We start from the raw sequence: 21283 nt of genomic DNA, 5'->3' as shown, positions 1-21283 counted from the left end.
TTTTGATAAGTAGTATTTTATCTTCATTCATTTCCAGAATTTTTTTTATTTCTCTTTAGATTTCTTGTGTGACCCACTGTTCATTCAGGAGCATGTTACTCAGTCTCCATGTGTTTGCATATGTTCAAGAGATTCTTGAGTTGTTGATTTCAAGGTTCAATCTATTGTGATCACATAAGATACTTGGTATGATTTTAATTTTTTTAAATTTGCTGAGGCTTGCTTTATGGCCTAGTATGATGAGAAAGTGTATTCTGCAAATATGGGGTTACAAGTTCTGTAGATATTGGTCAGGTCCACTTAGTCTATAGTATCAATTAGCTCTTTTGTTTCTTCATTGATTTTCCGTTTGGTTTTTCTATCCAATGATGAAAGTGGAGTGTTGTAGTTCCCCATTACTATTGTATTGGTGTTTTTGTCTCCCTTTAGATCTGTTAACACTTCTTTTATATAGCCAGGCACCCTGTAATTGGTACATATACATTTATTATAATCACATCTTCCTGTTGAATTGATCCCTTAATCATTACATAGTGCCCTTCTCTGTCTCTTTTAATAACTTTTGTGTTAAAGTCTATTTTGTCTGATATTAAGATGGATACACCTGCCCTCTTTTGCTTTCCGTTAGTGTGGAATATCTTTTTCCATTCTTAGACTTTCAGCCTGCATGTATCTTTGTTGGTGAGATGTGTTTCTTATAGGCCGCAAATAGATGAGTCTTGTTTTTAATCCATTCAGCCATTCTGTATCCTTTAACTGTAGAGTTGAGGTCATTTACATTCAAGATGTCTATTAACAAGTAAGGACTTGGCCCTGCCATTTTCCCATAAATATTCCTATTGTTTAATTTGGATTTCTTTTGTACTTTTACTGGGGGATTTTCTGCCTTCACATTCTTTCATAATGATGACTATCTTTCTGTTTTTCTGCGTGTAGCATGTCCTTAAGCATCTCCTGTAAGGCTGGATGAGTATTGGCAAATTCTTTAAATTTCTGTTTGTTACGGAAGATCCTTATTTCATCTTCATCCATAAATGAGAGCTTTGCATGGTACAGTTTTCTGAGTTGACAGTTTTTCTCTTAAGACTTGGACTGTTTCTCATCATTCTCTTCTAGCCTATAGTGTTTCTGATGAGATGTCAATTGAAACATGCCACTTTTTTTTCTCCCCTCTGGGTAAACAGTCACCCCACTCCCTTGAGGGTTCTGGGCTAGGCTCAAAGATAGTGCAGTCCACTAGGCTCTCCCTCTATCTGTATCAGCAGTGCGGGCCCCTGCAGTCTGACCTCACCTTGCTCAGCAGAGCAGGCTGCTGTATCCTTTGATGTGTTCATGCTCATGGCTGCATGTATGCACCTTCCACTGAGGTCCAGGCCATTTCCACTGCTTTTGCAGGACATCCCGCTGTGGATTTCCCTGTTACTTTCCCTTGAGAGTGTATTGTCTCCACATTTTTTTTCTGCTAATTCACCTAGGCTAGAGCAGACCTCCCTGTCACTATTCTACCATCTTGCAATTAGTGATGCATATTTTCAGGATACATCCCTGTATTTAGTCCCAAGAGATAGCCTCAAGAAAAATCTTGTGTGTATGAATATGTGCATGTATGTATGAGTGACTGTATTTTTAAAAAATGTTTCAGATACATTCTCTGGCCATCCAAAATAAGAACAGAGTCATATGTCTTCTAAAATTTGAGACGAGAGTATTTTGTTTTTTTAAAAGATCACTTACCTGTTTGAAAGGCAGAGATACATAGAGAAGAAGAGAGAGAGAGAGAGATCTTCCATCAGCTGGCTCACTCCTCAAATGGCTACAGTGGTAGGAACTTGAATGATATGAAGACAGGAGCTTTTTTCAGGTCTCCCCTGTAGGTTCAGGGACCCAAGTACTTGGTGTATCTTCTGCTGCTTTCCAAGGCATATTATCAGGGAGACAGATCGGAAGTGGATCAGCCGGGATTTGAACTGGTGCCCCCATGGGATGTGTGAACTCAGGCCAAGGCTTACCCTTCTACACTACAGCGCTGGCCCTAAAGGCAGTATTTTTAACATGATCATCACTCACAGACTTCCATGATCCAGAGAAAATTTAATTAAACTAAATTGTAGTTAAACTTTCAACGACATGAGAGTTGCAGCAATGAGCAAAACAAATATTGTGTTATCAAGTTTGCATTTGAATTAGAAAAAAGAGAAATGTACAAAGATTAAGAAAATAGTGTGTTGGGGTGCCAGATTCTATCCCGGTTGCTCCTCTTCCAGTCCAGCTCTCTTCTGTGGCCTGGGAAGTCAGTGGAGGATGGCCCAAGTGCTTGGGCCCTGCACCCACATGGAGGACCAGGAGGAAGCACCTGGATCCTGGCTTTGGATCGGCGCAGCGCCAATGAAAGGGTATCATAATGCAGACCTGACTCAAGCACTTCACATTTGACTGGACAAAGTATTGGGTTAGGGCATTACAAATGTTGTATGTCCCCAGTTTTTCTTCTTCCTGAATTTTTACTCTTATATATATGCTAATATTGAAATGTAAAGATGTTCTCATCATATTTGTAGAAAGACTATGACAATCTCTAAAGCATCTAATTGTTGATTGTTTCCACTGGGACTGAAGGGAAGCACTATCAGAGTATTGTGTAGAAAATCTGTAAAGGATTCAAAGAGGGCTGGGGATGGCCACAGATCCTATAGAAAAACGAAAAGGATAAAGCAGGCTTACCAGTCTGGAGCACGCTGGCTGTAGCGGCCATTTGGGGGTGAACCGATGGAAAAGGAAGACCTTTCTCTCTGTCTCTCTCTCTCTCATTGTCTAACTCTGCCTGTCAAAAAAATAGTGTATTAAGCTATGTTAAGAACTAAGAAAAGATGCAGCAAGTAGATAGGCAATGCCGAGTTTTGTGTGTGTGTATAATGCCAGCTATGTCATCAGTGTGGGCCTCACTCAGAAAGTACTATATATGATGGATTTGAGGACCTAAGACATCCCTAGTGTGAGAAAGATCCATGGAAAAAGGAAGGGTAAGGACAAATTCTTCTAGTAGGTGCTAGGGACAAATGTTTTGAAGTGATAATTTGCCTGGTATATTCTGGGAAGAATAAGGATTTCGGTGTAGGTAGAGGGTGTGAGAAGGGTTGGGAGCAATATTCAAGGAGATGACTGGGGGCCACATCGTACAAGGGATTACTCTCATTATAAGGAATTTTTTGTAGGAAATAATCAGAATAACTTTCAGTCAGCTTTGAGAATTTCCTCTCCTTCCTTTGTGCTATTCAGTAGATCACTAAATTCTAGAGCTCCACTCCAGAAATGTCCACCTAATGTTTTTGCTCCTTTCACTTTCCATATCCTCAGCATTACACAGGCTCCCACCATCTCTACCTACACAACTACACATAGATGTCACATTAGGCCCCATGACTTTCTCCATCCTCCCCAGTGCTAGTTGAGAAGTCTTCATCAACCGTTTAAAAACATATATCTGGTCACGTGAAAATTTTAAAACACTTTTTTTATAGCAACAGGATTAAACCCAAAGCTTAGCATAGCATTTAGAGCACTGGCCAATTTCCCTTTGACTCAATTTTTCAGCCTTATTTTTAGAAAGTACTGTCACCCCAAGCCTTTCTACACCTGCAACAATACACGGATAATTCCTCTGAATTTGTTCAATTTCTCTGCAATGCCAGGCCTGAGTACCTTCATTCACAAGCAATATTTTTCACTTTGTTGTACCATTTAATACTCTGTGGGCAATGGACTTTTCACGTGTGTGCTGTTCTGCCTGTGTCGTGGGGTATTTTCCATGTGTGGTGTTATATAGAGTAATCAGCCTCTTGTCTTGCCGTTTCTGGAAGGCAGAAGCAATAAGATTTTTTGAATGGTCCCAGCAGAAGCATTGAGATGCCATGACTGAGCACTGGTGCTGACAGCAAATTCCTGAGAGTGGAGCATGCTTAAGAATATGGGTCCTGGAACAAACTATTTGATAACAGGAAAATGACTTAAATGCCTGTGTGTAAACCAAGGTTAATTGCTATGTCAAAGTCACAGGAATATTGTAAGGATTATGATGGTGCCTGTGACATCAGATATTCTCAAAGACTATTAGCTATGGTAAAGATTATGAGTCAGCTTTACCGATGCATGGATGGAGAATGAATTTACCTTGTTAAGAAAGAATCAGTGGAAGGCATAGTAGTACTGTCTTGAAGCTGCTTCTTGGGATGCCCATATCCCATATCGGAGTGCAAGTTCAAATCATGACACCTTTGCTTATAATCAAGCTTCCTGCTAATGCTTCCTGTGAAGCATCAAACAATGACCCAACTGCTTGGGCCACTGTCACTCATGTGGGAGACCCAGATGGAGTGATGGGTATCTGACGTCAGCCTGGCCCAGTGCTGGATTTTGCAGGCAATTGGAGTACAAACAAGCAAAAAGAAGATTTCACTGTCTCTGTCTCTGCCTCTCTTTCAAGTAGATAAAAACAAATAAATAAACGTTAAGAGTCAAATGTAGGAAAAGCCTATGGGATACAATGAAATGTATTAGAGGGTTCAAGGAAAGATGAATGATGCTTTTGTTACAAAGGAAATCCCTAGAATAGATATGAATAAAACATTGGGTTGCTGGATGCATGTGGCTTTGTTCTGCATGTTCAACTCATGATGCAATCATGAGTTTTTTTGTTCTCTGGGTAGTGGCAAGGCTGTGGTACTCCATTGGGAGGTGACTGTGGTACACTGATCTGGCAAACATGTACCTCCATAAAGTATCCACTTATACAATACCTTGGAGAGTCCTTTCTGCTTGGGACCAGCATTAATCATAAAATAGAATATATCTGCTTGATTTGTAACCATAAAATGATGTTTTATAATTCAATTTCACCCCCAACTTGGTGCAGCCAAGAAAATTACTTGCTATTATATATATATATATTTTTTTTTTTTCTTGGAGCCTACTGCAAGGAATGGCATATAATAGGACTCAATAAGTTTTTGCTGAATGAATTAATGCTGAATCTTCACTTCCTCTTGGCAATCAATATTTTAATTACATTGGTGGCAGTTATGGTTTATTCATGAAGCACTAATGGGAAACAAGCACATTCCACAGGAGGAAAATATAGAATAGAATGCAACAAATAGCATTATGGGTACCATTAGATAAATATATTATTCTCTTTCCTTCTGCCTGTTTACTATAATATGAATCCTGTATGGAATGAAACAGCAGTGCTTCACACCTTCTAGCCATTTATTTCTGTGCATTTTACAACTGTCCTTGCAGCCTTTGAAGATTAATATGTTGGTGCCAACTTTGACCCTTTTGTTTTTTACTCTGTTACTTTAACCCATCTATGTTTGTTGCACGTTTACTATATACTAGATGTGCTATCATATGTTGAAGCCACAGTGTTAAAAGATGAAATTCATGTCATGTTCAAGTTTTGCTGTTAGAATAGACAAGTAAATAGAAAATGCTGTCTTGCTTTTGAAAAAAACAGAGAATTCTGAAGATTCAGAAGCTGACAGCTGGATTAGATCTTGCAGGAGGATTCGACTAAATCATCACCATAACTGATCTTTCAAAAATGTTTCATGTTAACACACTTTTTCCTGGCCACTTGGCCAGATACTCTTTTAAGATAAGTTTTGTTTATCTTCAAAAATGCATTTCATCTCCTGATCCTCTCTCCAACAAGCTGCATGGACATGGCATAAATGTTGTTGAGGGTTGAATGAGCATCTCTCCACATTTGATGAGAATGTTCTGATCTGTATCCAGCTTAGTTGTTAATGGTGTCATCTTGAGTATTTTGGGTTATGTAACCAATTGCATGGATAACCTGGTAGAGACTGACCACAATAACTTTTGTTTTTCCTTCAGTTTAGCTAAAGTTTAGACAAGTGTTGTTTGGCCTGTCGGCCTCTGACTTGCCTCTCATCTCCCATCCCACCCTGATAGAATCCAGAGGGCTTCACTGGAACAGCCCCCTCCTCTTTTCTTGAGCACTTACTTAAGAAAACTTGAAAATTCTTTTCAGGCCACTTTGTGATGTAAATCTTTTTGAAATCTTCTTGATTTTATAAGCCAGGAATGTCTTTCTTAAGGACCTGGGAGCTATCACTTTGAAAGATAATCAACCAAGGAATTAATAGGCCCCTATCTCCTGGTCTCTGGGAGACCTTCCTTTTAGTGGGGACTTCATTTTGGGGGACACCTTGCTCCAGATTGTAAAAGTACCTTCTGTCATTAAAATATCAGATAGGTGACTTTTCCTTTAAGTAAGGTCAATTAAATCTCCCTTTTATTTCTTCTTGTCTGATTTTACAGCAAATCAAAATCTTTTTGGGTGGAAATGCAAAATATAATCAAGGTCTATTGTTTACCACATAAATGCTTACTACCCCATCTCAAGATACCATTTTTTTTTTTTTCGACAGGCAGAGTGGATAGTGAGAGAGAGAGACAGAGAGAAAGGTCTTCCTTTGCCGTTGGTTCACCCTCCAATGGCTGCTGCGGCTGGCGCATTGTGCTGATCCGAAGGCAGGAGCCAGGTACTTCTCCTGGTCTCCCCTGCGGGTGCAGGGCCCAAGAACTTGGGCCATCCTCCACTGCCTTCCCGGACCAAAGCAGAGAGCTGGCCTGGAAGAGGGGCAACCGGGACAGAATCCGGCGCCCCGACCGGGACTAGAACCCAGTGTGCCAGTGCCGCAAGGCGGAGGATTAGCCTGTTAAACCACGGTGCTGGCCCATTTTCTTTTGTTTGAGTTATTGTGATATGTCCCTAATTTTATTTCTTACAATTAATCTTTATATCCCTCTTTCTGCCCAGCCTAAGAAAAATCTACTCAACCAAGAACAGAATTATTTTTTAAAAAGGATCTTCTGTTCAAAATTTATTTGGGCTTCCAATATGAATCAGAATAAAAGCCCGAATGTTTCTAATATGTTTGTGGTAGATTATAAGGATGCTGCCAGCAGGAAGGGCAAAAACAAGTCAAAGACATAACAGACTTAAAGAGGGCCTGACTGTTTTTGGAAGAGGTGGAAGATGACTGTTTTTTTCTTTTTCCTTTGCCACACAATGTTTTATGAAGTGGCAACTATTTTTTTTAAGATTTTATTTATTTGAGAGGTAGAGTTACACACACACACACACAGAGAGAGAGAGAGAGAGAGAGAGAGAGAGAGAGAGAGGGAAATGTCTTCCTTCCTTTGTTGGTTTACTCCCCAAATGGCTGCAATGGCTGGAGCTGCGCCGATCCAAAGCCAGGAGCCAGGTGCTTCTTCTTGGTCAACCACATGGGTGCAGGGGCCCAAGGACTTGGGCCATCTTCTACTACTTTCCCAGGCCACAGCAGAGAGCTGGATTGGAAGAGGAGCAGCCGGGACTAGAACCAAAGCCCATATGGGATGCCAGTGCAGCAGGCAGAGGATTAACCAAGTGAGCCATGGCACCGGCCCCCTGTGAAGTGGCATCTTGATTCTCAGTTTTCTCCCTTTAATATCTGACAGTTCCTTTACTATATAGCACTTGCTTTACTGCTCCAAAACAGGGTAATTTTGTGTTAACAAGAGGATGATACTAGTTTTGTGTGTGTGTGAGAGAGAAAACTTCATCACAGTCATCTTGCTCTTTCTGCAAAGTATGTCCTTTCATGTATGTCATCAGTCAGCATACTTACATATTTCTGCTGTGTGTTGCTTGATCCAAATAGAAAGCTACATCAAATAGGATCCCAGTTGTTTTTAAAGATTGATTTTTATTTATTTGAAAGCAGAGAGAGAGAGAGATACAAAGAAAAATCTTTAATCTGCTGGTTCACTCCCCCAATAGCTGCAACAGCTGGGGCTGGACCAAGCTGAAGGCAGGAGCCTAGAGTTTCATCCGGGTCTCTCATATGAGTACAGGGGAGCAAAGATGTGGGCAGTCTTCTCCTGCCTTTTCAAGCACACTAGCAGGGAACTGGATCAGAAATGGAGCAACCATGATTCAAAGACGCAACTATATGGAATGCTGGCAGAGGCTTAACCCATTATACCACTTCATTGGCCTCAGGATCCCAGTTTTAAGTCATCCTCCCAAACTCTTTCCTGACCCACTTCAGTTACATCTTTTAATCATAGAATAAGGACATTCAAGTTGGAAAGTGCTAGATATCTCTGACAAATTGCTATAAGTAAGTGATGGTGAGAGGGTTCAGATGTTTCACATGTAATTTGACCTTAGACAATAAAGCCAAGCAGCAATTATAGGAAAGATAGCAAAGAGCATTCCTTTTCTTAGTCTGATACATCAGGGCTTTTCAAACACATTTCAGTAAATGTAGAGAGGAAGCAGTGCTTGTGAGTTTTAAGCCAGTGACTTAAGGGTTAAAAGTTTGTTTTAAGCACTTGTTAAAATAAACCAAAATTGAAAGGTCACCACAAGCACTGGAAATCGATTAATAACATTTGTTAACAAACATAACTGTGTGTCTGTCATGTAACTGGTTTTGAATGAGAGAAAATAATTAAAATGTATTCTGATTGCAGTTAATAGTGAAAAGTCAATGTTTTCAAAGAAAATTATTGTAATTGTGTCTGGGGTGTGTCTATAATCACGTTTTCAGAGATATTAAACCAATTTAGAAATCTCTTTTTAGAAGCATTTGAGGTGCTTCCTTTTTTATATTTTTGTTTCCCTTTCACTAGGGCTGACTATAGAAAAATATTATAATTGATACTATAACCAGGACAGCACATGCAAAGTCATTACACTTGACACATAACAAATGTTCTCTAAATAACAGTTGTCTTCTTCTCTGCTAACCCTGTCATGTACTCAGTATTTGTACCCCTTCATAAATTACTATATTCAACTGAACCTAAATATAGCACAATTTGATAATGAGTGTCACCCTTCTATTGCATTATTTTTTGTTTCCTCATCATGGCCATTTGTAAAAGTATCTTTCTGTCCCATGCTGTGGTACCTAAACAAATGAAAGACTAGCCATAGGAGTGGACAATGTTTTCCCCCTGATTATCAATATATTTTCTTGTGTCATTTAATTCTCTCTTCCAACTTCTTGGACAACCCTTAAAACCTTAGGTTCACATGTTTGTTTATGACATACATCTTGGATGTTCTTACAATAATGATATGCTTAGATAGATATTTCTAGGGGGATATCTGTACCTTCTTCAATATTAGGGTTAAATCTATTATTTCAACTAGTTTTTAAAAAGAGGATTGTCAGGTTATCCATTTCAATTGATGGTAATATGTTTCTTCCAGGTTGAAATTGCTTAATCTTACTAAGTATTTAGCTCATTCAGAGGAATAGGCGGGTTCCGCTCCTGGGTCGGAGTTCCTAAGAATCTTCCATTTGAATCTGTGTTGTATTGGTTATAAAGTTATGGCTAGTATAAATCTCAGAGCTTGTCCTGGGTTAGATGACTCCACTGAAGTTTTTAATCATGAATATAGGGGTGATTCTACAAATATGCTTGCAATCAACAGCTCTTGGTGAAACAAAGGATATGATAAAGTGAAGGATGTGACGCTAATATTCCAAATATTTGAAAGAATGGCCTTTGAAAAAGAAATTGAATGCATATGTCTAATTCCAAGGAGCCAACCTAGGTTAAAAGGAATCAAATTTGGAATCAGTAAGCAAGAAGTTCAGGAAATCAGTTATGCTGTCTGATAAAAGACCCTTTATGACTAGTAGAATTATTAAACAAAAATGAACTTCTCCATTACATGGTTATGGTATCCTAATGATATCCTAATTTCTGAATTGATAGATGTGAAATATTCTAACTCCCCAGAGACATTCTAACTCTCCAGAGTTAATTCATGGAAAGAGAAATTAATAATGCAATATTTTATCAACTATTCCCAAGTACATTTCTTTTTTCTTTCTTTTTAAATATGTATTTTACTTATTTGAAAGAGTTAGGGAGAGAGAGGTATCCCATCTGCTGGTTCACTGCCAACATGGCCACAATGGTCAAAGCTGAGCAGATCGAGAGCCAGGACTCAGGAATTTCTTTCGGGTCTCCCATGTAGGGACCCAAGGGCTTGGGCCATCCTCCACTGTTTTCCTAGGCACATTAGTAGGGAGCTGGATCAGAAGTGTAGCGTCCAGGACTTGAACCAATGCCATTATGAGATGCCAGTGCTGCAGGCCGGGGCTTTAACTCACTGTGCCACAGTACCAGCCCTTTATTTTTATTTTATTTCACAGTAATTTTGAATGAAAAGAGTAGCTTTGAACACTAGAGTCATAAAACTCATGATTTAAATTTGAAAATGGTCAGTGATTACTAAGCAATAAACATAAAATGAGGATGAATATTTCTGTGAAACCCACATCAAGAAGTGGGTTGTTATTATACAAGTGTCCCAAACACGTTCCCCTTTTTGCATTTGTCCGCTGCACTTTCAGTTTTGAAACAATGTAATATTTGTTTTTTTCTGCTTCACATTATCAACAGGATATTAAAGATAAAACAGAACCAAGAAATCATCTAATTTAAACCACTCTGTTCAGTGAGGAAAGCTGTTCATAGATGTGAAGTGATGGTGAGGACGTGAGATGAACGTGTACTGCGTTCAAATTGGAGGCCTTTAATATTGCATCACATGATTACCTTTTCTGAGGTTCACAGGGCCTTATGCATCTCATTCTACTGACCTATGTTGATTGGTGTCTACTTAGCCAACCTAGTCACCCTTTGGAACCAAATCAGATGGAGTGAAAATTTATTCGTGGAACCTTGGAATCCTCTGTCCTCCTCCACTGTTTCATGAGAAACCTTTATTTAGAGTTACTATATCCCAAACTTTGTTAAGTCTTGAAGTATAAACACAAAGAACAAAAAATTCCTATATTCCACAGGCTCCCTTCCAGAGGAGAAAAGCAGTACACAAAGTCCTAAAGCAGCAGGTGCAGAGGTGGATGTTTGCCATAGCGGTAAATCGCTACTTGGGACACCTGCATCACATACCAGAGAACCTGGGGTTTAGTCTGAACCCCTGTGCATCAGATCCAGAATTCTGCTAACCCATACCCTTCGATGCAACAGGTAGCAGCCCAAGTACTCAGGTACCTGTCAACAGGGAACCCATATTGAGCTATGGGATGGCGGCTTTTGCCTGGTCGAGCACTGGCTGTTGTGGGTGTTCTGGGAGTGAACCAGTGGAAGGGGTATCTCTTTTTTTCTATCTTTCTGTTCCTCTATATTTAAATTAAATACAAATAAACAATGAAAGCTTTAAAAAATTGGAGGTTTTAAAATAAGAGTAAGTCTTACAAGTGAACAAAAAGATATGACCTGAAAAGGTGAGACCTGGTAGTTGGCTCAGGTACCAACAGAATATAGACTTTATTTGCTGCATATCTCTGGTGCTTAGTACACTACATAGGAGACTCCTAGAAAGAAGATGAATGTGCTAAGGCACAGTGTCATGAGGATCTGTAAGGCTAAAATTCATCGTATACATAAATAAGAGGTTGAGGTTGACATAGCAGCAAGATCATGAGAAATGAGTGACTACATCAAGGAATTGTGTTGTACACTAGTAGCCAATGGAAGGATTTTAAGTGGGGCAGCAATCGTTTTGATGTCTGTATATAGGAGGTATTGGAGGAGTAGAAGGAGGGTTCAACATTTCATTGCAGAAAAGGAAAACAGTTGAAAGGCTAACTAAATCGATCAAGTTAGAAAGTACTGTAAGTGTGAAGAAGGATCTCTTGCCACAACTCCTCCTAAATATATTTATGCAATTATCATTGTATTTGATACATCACTTATTTCTGATTTCATCCATGAATATGAGTCTGAATTAACATACCGTGTGCTGCAGGAGTGTACTTTCTTCTACCTCAGAGGCTCCAGCACATGCTGTAACTTAGAGAGAGAACATGGTCCAGTACTCAGAGGGAACTGGATCTTCTTCCTGTTATTTGAGACATGCCCTGTAGAGATGGAACTGGGATTACACAGAAACAAGATCATGAAGGGCTTTCAGTGCTAGGTTAAGGAGTAAAGTATAATCCTGAATGATATAAACATTAAAGGTCTGAAGCAAAGATATTACACAACCCAAGAAGTAGCAACATTCAAAATATATTAATATCTGTACAAATGTGCTAGCCCTGCAATGATTCAGGCTCTTCCTCCAGGAAGACCCTGTGAGAAAGACTTCAGACCAAGCAAATTGCTTTCTCCTAGTCAGAATGAAGGTCATCTTCCCAAGTTCACCCTATAGAAGTTGTTAGGGAAAAGTGAGAACAGAAATATGATCTTTTAAAAAGCTGCTTAACAAGCCGGCTCCGCGGCTCACTAGGCTAATCCTCCATCTGTGGTGCCGGCACCCCAGGTTCTAGTCCCGGTCGGGGCGCTGGATTCTGTCCCAGTTGCTCCTCTTCCAGTCCAGCTCTCTATTGTGGCCCGGGAAGCTAGTGGAGGATGGCCCCAGTGCTTGGGCCCTGCACCTGCACAGGAGACCAGAAGGAAGCACCTGGCTCCTGGCTTCGGATCAGCACAGTGCACCGGCTGCAACACACTAGCTGTAGCAGCCACTTCGGGGGTGAACCAACAGAAAAAGGAAGACCTTTCTCTTTGTATCTCTCTCCCTCACTGTCTGACTCTGCCTGTCCAAAAAAAAAAAAAAAAAAAAAAAAAAAAAAAAAAAAAAAAAGCAGCTTAACCGAAAAATGCCAGTGTTCAGAAATATGTGCAGTGAAGCATTATGGTTAGAACAGACTTTCTCTCTCCAAATTTATGCATGTGTTTGTACCTCAAAGTCTTACATTAATGGCTAATGGATTAATGGTTGATGGATTAAGGTCAAGACTTTATCAAGTTAGGGTTTCTGACTTAAGAAAGTGATTGGATTGAATTAGGTTGCTAGGGTGACACCCCACAGTGGTATTATGATGGCATTATAAAGAAAACCACATAGAGGGTAGATGAAGACTGTGCCCTAAGTCTTTCTACTCCCTGGTTCACCATATGATTGATTTTTTTCCATGCATGTTCTACCATTGCTAGCTTTTATTGGATACTAGACTAACAGAGCCCACTAATCTTGGATTGTGAATTTCCAAACTGTTAGTCAAAGTAAACCTTTCTTCAAATGTATCTTCTCTCAGGTATATTAAAGAAGCAGAACATTGATTAATATGCAGAAGAAAAGAGTGTCATTATCTAAATGAAAGCAGGAACCAAAGCTCATTGCTAGAAATGGATATATATCAGGGGATCACTGGTTAATGGATAATTTAGCATGGTTAAGTTTTCGATAGAAGGACAGAGATGTGATTGAATGGATAAGGCAGTAATAGCTTGCGTGAGTGCAAAATTAAAAGATATGTAGGGCAGTAAATAAATCCTAATGAGAAATTCTTACAATCCTTGTAAGGATCCAACAGAAATATGGCTAGAAACTGTGCAAGGGCCATCTTACTGTCAATACTCATGCATTTCACACTGCAACTTCCTTCTTCTTTTTTTCTTTTTTCTTTTCTTTTTCTTTCTTTTTTTTTTTTTTTGACAGAGTTATAGACAGTGAGAGACAAAGAGAAAGGTCTTCCTTCCATTGGTCCACTCCCCTAATGGCTGCTACGGCCGGCGCTGCGCCGATGCGAAGCCAGGAGCCGGGTACTTCCTCTCGGTCTCCCATGTGGGTTGCAGGGAACCAAGCACCCAGGCCATCCTCCGCTGCCCTCCAGGGCCACAACAGAGAGCTGGACTGGAAGAGGAGCTCCCAGGACTAATATCTGGTGCCCCAATCAGGACTAGACCCCCAGGGAGGCGGCACCGCAGGCAGAGGATTAGCCAATTGAGCCACAGCGCCAGCCATCTTCCTTCTAGCAACCTTCAGTCTCAATTTAATTCATTCCTTCTCACTCATTTCCTTCCTCCCTCCTTTCATCCCTCCCCCACAAATGGGCAACAGAAATACTTTAAGATAGTTGAGAAAATATAAAAAAGGATACAAATTTAAGTTTATGTCTTCAGTGGAGAGAGTACTATATTTTTGCAGATTCCACTTTTTATAATGTACCAGGTCATATTATAGAAATAAAACTAATAATCCATTTGATTTTATGTACCATATTTATATGTAATGTGTGATAAACTCCATCCTAGCCCTACAAAGAAACTGATTCTCAGAAACATTAACTTGTACTAAAGTAAATGTAGACTCCTTTAGAAAACATACAGTTACCATGTGGCCCTACAACTAACCCCCAAGGATTTTCCTAAAATGAATGAAATCTATGTCTACACAAATGTTATAATAAATATTCTTATCAGTGTTTTTCATAAAAAACATGTATTTAGTAACCTACATGTCAACCATAAGTGAATAGGAAGAATATGGTATATTTATACAATGGCATATTATTTGGTAATAAGGAATGGAATAATGGTACTTACTAATTTATGAAAAAAATTTGAAACTCATGCTACATGAAAGAAGCCATCACAAAAAGACTATGTTGTATGATAGTTTTTATGTAAAGTGCAATGTTTAAACAAATTTGTAAAGACTGAACATAGGTTAACTATCTTAGAGGCCAGGAAGAGCAATTGGTAGGGGAAATGAAGTTCCTTTTTGTGGTATTGAAAAAGTTCTAAAATGTGATTTTGATCATGGTTGTACAACTAGATAAGTATGCTAAAATTTACTGAGACTTTAAATGGGTGTATTTTGTGGTATGTGAAATTGATTCAATAAAGTTTAAATGATAGGGCAAGATTTATTCTGTCTGAATGTGGTCCTGAATTTGTAACAATGTGTGAATCAACCTCCTTCTACTTCTCTATGGCCACTGTTGCTGTTAGTTGTCCACTGTGAACTGTAAGACGCACTTTGATGGATCCTCTTGTGCCTTTACTTCACCAAGATGTGGCAGTTTATTCAGTGAACATCCAATTAACTTCCTAGCTCCAAGATGACAAGCCTCAGCATTTCATATATTTGTCTTCTAGAGGAGGAAATAGTCTAGTTTTCTAAAGAAAATGTCTTAATTTAAACTTCTGGGTTCCATCTTCTTGTGTCTCTTTTAAGACATTATTCCATCATTGACTCTTCTTTGGAATTCTGTTTATTGCTATTGATCTGTGCCACTGAACATTTCTCAGGTGACTCTATCCTTTAAAGAAAAACGCAGTAATGCAAGAATTGTTTCTCTATTCTTCATTTCTTCGTCATTGATAGCCTTGCATTTGATTTTATGGCTGCCAAATTTCTTTCAAGAGATCAATTGATACTTCCGTTACTTCAAATTCCAGGTAGGCGAAACTTCACACCATCACAATGTGCGTCTCATTTTTGTTGCTACTGACTCTAGAAATTCACCCACTAATGGTCAAATCCACTAGACTTTGTAGATTCCAAAAGCAGAAGCTAAGTGGTGCTTATAAGACGAATTATGTTTCTGTATTTAAATCACAAGTCTGCTTCTCTGTAAATCTACATTTTCTTATTTTAATTAGTAAAACAAAGGGTATTGAAAACATTGTGATAGTGTCAAAAATACTCTCAACCTTAAAAAGTGCTGGACATATAATTACATGATATGTTTAATAAACTAATACATCTGAATTTCAAGGATCAGAGAAACAAGTCTAAACCAACAGTACTTAAGTGATATCAATTATGACTTCAATAGAAATTATATAAAGTGAAGGAAATAATTCTTCTGAGATAAATAAAGTTACTTCCATAGATTTCACTTACTTCAGCTTTTAATGTGGCACATATAAAAGAATCTTCAAGATACAAAATGTAATATAAGTAAAATTCATATTATAATAATTATTTCTTATTCATTTTTACAATTAAATTTTTCTTATTTAATTTTTACTTGAGCAAAGCATGCTTAATAGCCTTGTGAATTATATGCATAAGTATAAATATATTTAGCTAGAGAAAAATTTCAGCATCTTAGCTCTATTTTTCTAGCAGTATAAAGTCAAGGCTTTTAAAAATTAATTTACATGGAAAATCCTGCACAAAGTTATTAGCAAGTGGAAATAATGACTTCGGAAACCCAAAGATTCAACAGAGGCTGTGGATGATGTCCTTATCAAGAACACATAGGGTTAATTTTTTAAAACATGGAACTCCTCAGTATCCCTATCTGCATTGCTTATAGGATTACAGATGTCTTGTTTGAGGTCATTAGGTGAAGAAATGGGTCAGAAGCAATCCCAGTAAATTCAAGCTTCATTTAGTTCAATTGTTGATATCAACTACTGGAGCAACAATTCAAAAAATAATGGAAGCAGAATTTTATGCTTATTCTTATTTTCATTTCAAATTAAAAGCCTGTGGTGGGAAAAATTTTGGCACCCATAATCTTGAACTCTTGGTGTTGTTTTTATGAATATATAACCAAAGGGGAACTTGCAGATGTAATTAAAATAACTAATTATTTGACCTGGAAATTGAAAAATTATCCTGGGTTAACCAAGTGGGCCTAATATAATTACATGAGTCCTTAAAAGAATTTTCTTAGCTGGTTATGGAAGTAGTCAGAAATGTGAAAAACAGAAATTCAACATGCATTTTTCCCTTGGAAAGGAAAATACTGAATTCTTCCAGTAACCCAAGTTCACATGGGAAGAGACTCTTTAGTCTTCAGAAAATGGGCCAGCTCAGCTGTTCCGTTGATGTAGTCCTTGAGAGACCCTGTACAGAGGAAATAAGAGGTAATTAATGGATATTCTTTTAAGCCACTGTGTTTGTAATAATTTGTTAAAAAGTTGCAATAGAAAGCCTTATCAATAATTTTATAATATTGTGAAAAGCATTGATATTTTTGGCATTGCATACTTTTGACACTGAAAAGGACAGATTTATGATTTTTTAAAACTAAAATCTGTCCATAAATTCCTGTATATATTACCTTAATAAAAAACTGAAATGTATCACTTTTGGAGTAACTATAGTTATGTTTCATATGCTTAGATTTGTCTGAAACAATAATATGTCTTTGATGAACAAATATTATGATGTTACACTTATTCATCACAGATAAAACCAAGCTGTCTTTGATTTGAATTACTTTCCTATTATTCTGTCTCTTAACATGTAACCCTATGCTCATCCTGATTATGAACAAATTAAACTTAATCTTCAGTGTGTTGGATCTGTTCTTGGAGATAATATAAAACAGCTGATGTGAAAATAACTTTTCTACCAAGAGGTGATAGGAAAAGAAATTAAGTAGTTTCAATTGCTTCTCAATGTGATAAGCTATAGTTACATAACCGAGAAATACACTCATTGTCACTTTTTAAAAGATCACACATTACAGTTGAATGTCAGTGGTGCCTTCAGTAATGGTTAAAGAGGTGTGAAACTACATTTTAGGTATGGTTTGATTGCGCAGTGTTGAAAATTTTGAGAACCTTGTCAAAGGGAGAATTCTACCACAATTCCTATACTTAGAAACCCAGTTACATCTTAGCACAGAAAAGTGGATGACTGTCCTGAAACTCACAAGAGTTGTTCACTCTTAACAAGTACAAGTATCAAGATCCAGATCTGCAGATAAGCAATTATCAAGAGTAACTTACTCTAAGTTGCTTATCCCTGTGGTCATCAGCATACTGCTTTCAATTTTCAATAATTCATTCCCCGATTCTTTGATTCAGTAAACATTTATCTAGTACATACTATGGGCCAATAGCTCTGCTACATTATAGGATGAGGAGTAAGTATTTGCAAAAGTTATAAACTCACTCTCAAAAATAAAACTTAGAAAAAGAAAGATGTACGTAAATATTAATTGAAATATAATATGATCTGTGCTAAAATAAATGTTAGATATGACTGTATACCCCAATTGTATTCCCACCCCAAGACATAATGGTAAGTACTTTTACTTTGGTATACAGTCAAGGTAAAAGTACTTACTATTATGTCTTGGGGTGGGAAATGTTCATCGATAAAAAAAGGTTTGGGGGTCTTTACAGATAAGAAATAAGAAGTAGGTACACACAGAGATTTCTAAGACAGTCTTTGGAGATAGAAAGTGTTAGGTTCCAATCAGATCATGAAATTATTTTCATGTCCTCTATAAAATGAATTTTGGACCACAGAGGTAATGGAAAGTCAACTGAAATGTATAAATCAAGGGAATATAAAATGTTTGTATTTTAGAAATATAACTGAATGCATTCAAAAGAATGGATTTTGAAAAAGAACTAAAAAAAGGAGACTACTACAATGAACCTAAATAATAATGATAATAATGGTAATAAGAATAACAACAACAGCAACAAAGAAGAAAGTAAGGAGGAGGTCAGCACTGTGGGCCCTGGTTCATGTCCCAGTTGTTCTACTACTGATCTAGCTCCATATTAATGGCCTGGGAAAAGTAATATAAGGTGACCTAAGTGCCTGGGCCCTTCCCACCAATGTGAGAGACTTGGATGTAACTCCTAGCTCCTAGCTTCGACCTGGGCCACCACTGGCTGTTGCAGCTACCTGGCAAGTGAACCACAGAATGGAAGATCTCTCTCTGCCTTTCCCTCTCACTCTCACTCTATAACTCTTTCTAAATACATAAATAAATCATTTTTAAGGAAAGAACAAAGTAAAAAGACTTATACTATGTCATTTCAAAACTTACTATAAAGTTACCATAATCAAGAGTGTGAAGCATTGGCATAAGGCTAGATGTACAGAATATATAGATGAATAAACACAATAGAGAGTTCTAGTCAATGCGCTTATGGACAAATGATTTTTTTAAAGATTTATATCTTTATTTATTTAAAAAAAGAGTTACAGAAAGTGAGAAACAGAGGTCTTCCATCCTTTGGTTCAATCAGCAGTTGACTACAACAGCTAGTGCTGGGCCTTGCCAAAGCCAGGAGCTTCTTCTACATCTCTCATGTCTCCCATGAGGGCACCAGAGGCCCAAACACTTTGGCCCTGCTGCTTTTCTCAGACAACTAGCAGGGAGCTGGATCAGAAATAGAGCAGCTGGGACATGAATATTTGCCCTTATGCTGAGGCAGCATCTTTACCCAGTCTACCGCAATGCTAGTCCTTGTCAAATGATTTTATCAAAAGTATCACGATAATTCAATGAGGGAAAGAATGATATTTTCAACAATTAAAGCTGAGACAACTGAATATATATATGCAAAACCAAAAATTCTTACATAATACCATACTCATAAATTAGGATGGATATTTTTTGGGTCATAGAGCTAAAACTATAAAACATTGAAATGTAGAATTTATTTATATCTCACGCATGACTTTATGGGGCATATATGAAGAACTCCTAAACACATTATTGGAAAGTGGAGGAAAAAAAAAAGACTTTATTTTTTAAATTTTAGTTGTCTGAAATGCAGACAGAAAAAAAGAGATCTCCCACCTGCTGTTTCACTCCCCAAAGGCCTGCAATAGGTAGTTCTGAGTCAGGCCAAAGGGTCTTACACATGGGTGGCAGGGACTAAACTGCTTAAACCATCACTGCTGCTTTCCAGAGAGCACCTTAACAAGAAGCTAGAATTGAGAGTAAAACTGGAACCTGAACCCAGGCACTCTGATATAAGATCCAGGCATTCAAATTGGCAGCTTAACTGCAGTACCAAACACCTGCTCCCTGCAAAGATATCTACAAATAAGCAAAATAATTAAATATATACTATACTAAAGAAGATATCCAGTAGCCTTGATGAGATACCACTTTACTTACTAGGATAGTTGTAATAAAGACAGTGAGTGCTGGTGAGAAAGTAGAAAAGCCTGAATGCTGCTAGAAATGTATAATGCACAATTTTTAATTCAAATTGGCAGCTTTTAAAAAGTTAAATGTAAATTTATCCATAGCTCTGAAATTCCATTCCAAGATGTCTAAAATAAAAACATATTTCCACATACAACACTTGCAGGTGAATGTTAGTAGAAGCATTTTTCATGCCAACAACAAGAAACAATTAAAATGGTTATAGACTTGTGAATGGAGAAATAAATTGTAATATATCCATGCAATGGGATACTATTAGGCAATAATAAGGAACCAACTACCTATGTATATGATAATATGGACGAGCTTTAAAACATTACTGATGAAAGAAATGGAATTCAGAAGACTCTGTGTTTCAGATAGTCATTTACAAAATATTTTCAGAAAAAAAAATTGTAAAGATAGATCATTGGTTATTGACTGGGACTTAACAATAGGAGTGAGAATGAACAGTCATCTTACATGTGGGATCTTCTTGGGGTGCAATGCAGGGTGACACCAGGGTTATTTAAAGATTCCTAGGGAACATTGAACAGATATAGTTGAATAAATTGAACATCTTTGGCAATGTTTTGAGGGATATAAAGAGATACATTAAGTCACTGATAGTAGGAGACTTTGAAATTACGATTTCATTTGATCTACAGAAATTGGTAGTTACATGCTTATGCAGGAAAATGTCAGTGAATTTGACATATGAGAAAAGCTATTTAGAAGTATAATTCAGAGTGACCAAGGGAAAATCAGATTGTGCAGGTATGTGCAGAGGAATTTTTAATATGATAATTGTAGATAATATGAAAATTGATATCGATATCAGTAATTATGTATTGACTTCAGGTGGATGTTTCCACAGTAGAGCTCAAATTTGCAATGTCTTAGGGGCAAATAGCCTAAATACTGAAATGAAAATGAAATATAACATAGGTGTCCATATGTGACTAAATTTCTGAAGATGAGTGACCCTTTCATTGGTGGGGACAAAGAATTACCAAACTACAGACAGAGCCATATGATGATTAGATTATATATAATAGATCCTACAGTACAAGAGTTGAAAAATATAAAATGGTATGTATAAATCAAAGAAGGACTTTCACTTAGGTATTATTGAGTGTGAAATGATAATGGAGTTATAAAAATGTCCATCTAGAGTTGATAATCAGAATGGAGATGAGGTGTTAAACCATGATCAAGCAAATAAGAAAGAGAGGATAGATATTAAATGACAAACCCAAGAACTTAGTTTCAGGGGAAGTCCTTGTATAGACTAAAAAGAAGAAAATAGAAGAAAAATTATCAGGATGAATGAAACAGAAACTTAAGTAGAACAAAGAAAATACAACGACTTGGAGGCAAGGTAGAGTGAATTTCTTTCTTTGTTTAAGATTTATGTAATTATAGGGCTGGCACTGTGGTGTGGAGGGCTAAGCCTCCAGCTGTGGTACCTGCCATAAGGGCAGCAGTTCAAGTCCTGGCTGTTCCTCTTC

The sequence above is a fragment of the Lepus europaeus genome, chromosome 18 (genome assembly GCF_033115175.1).
Source record: "Lepus europaeus isolate LE1 chromosome 18, mLepTim1.pri, whole genome shotgun sequence".
Classification (NCBI taxonomy): Eukaryota; Metazoa; Chordata; class Mammalia; order Lagomorpha; family Leporidae; genus Lepus; species Lepus europaeus.
Note: the sequence above shows the minus strand (reverse complement) of the source record.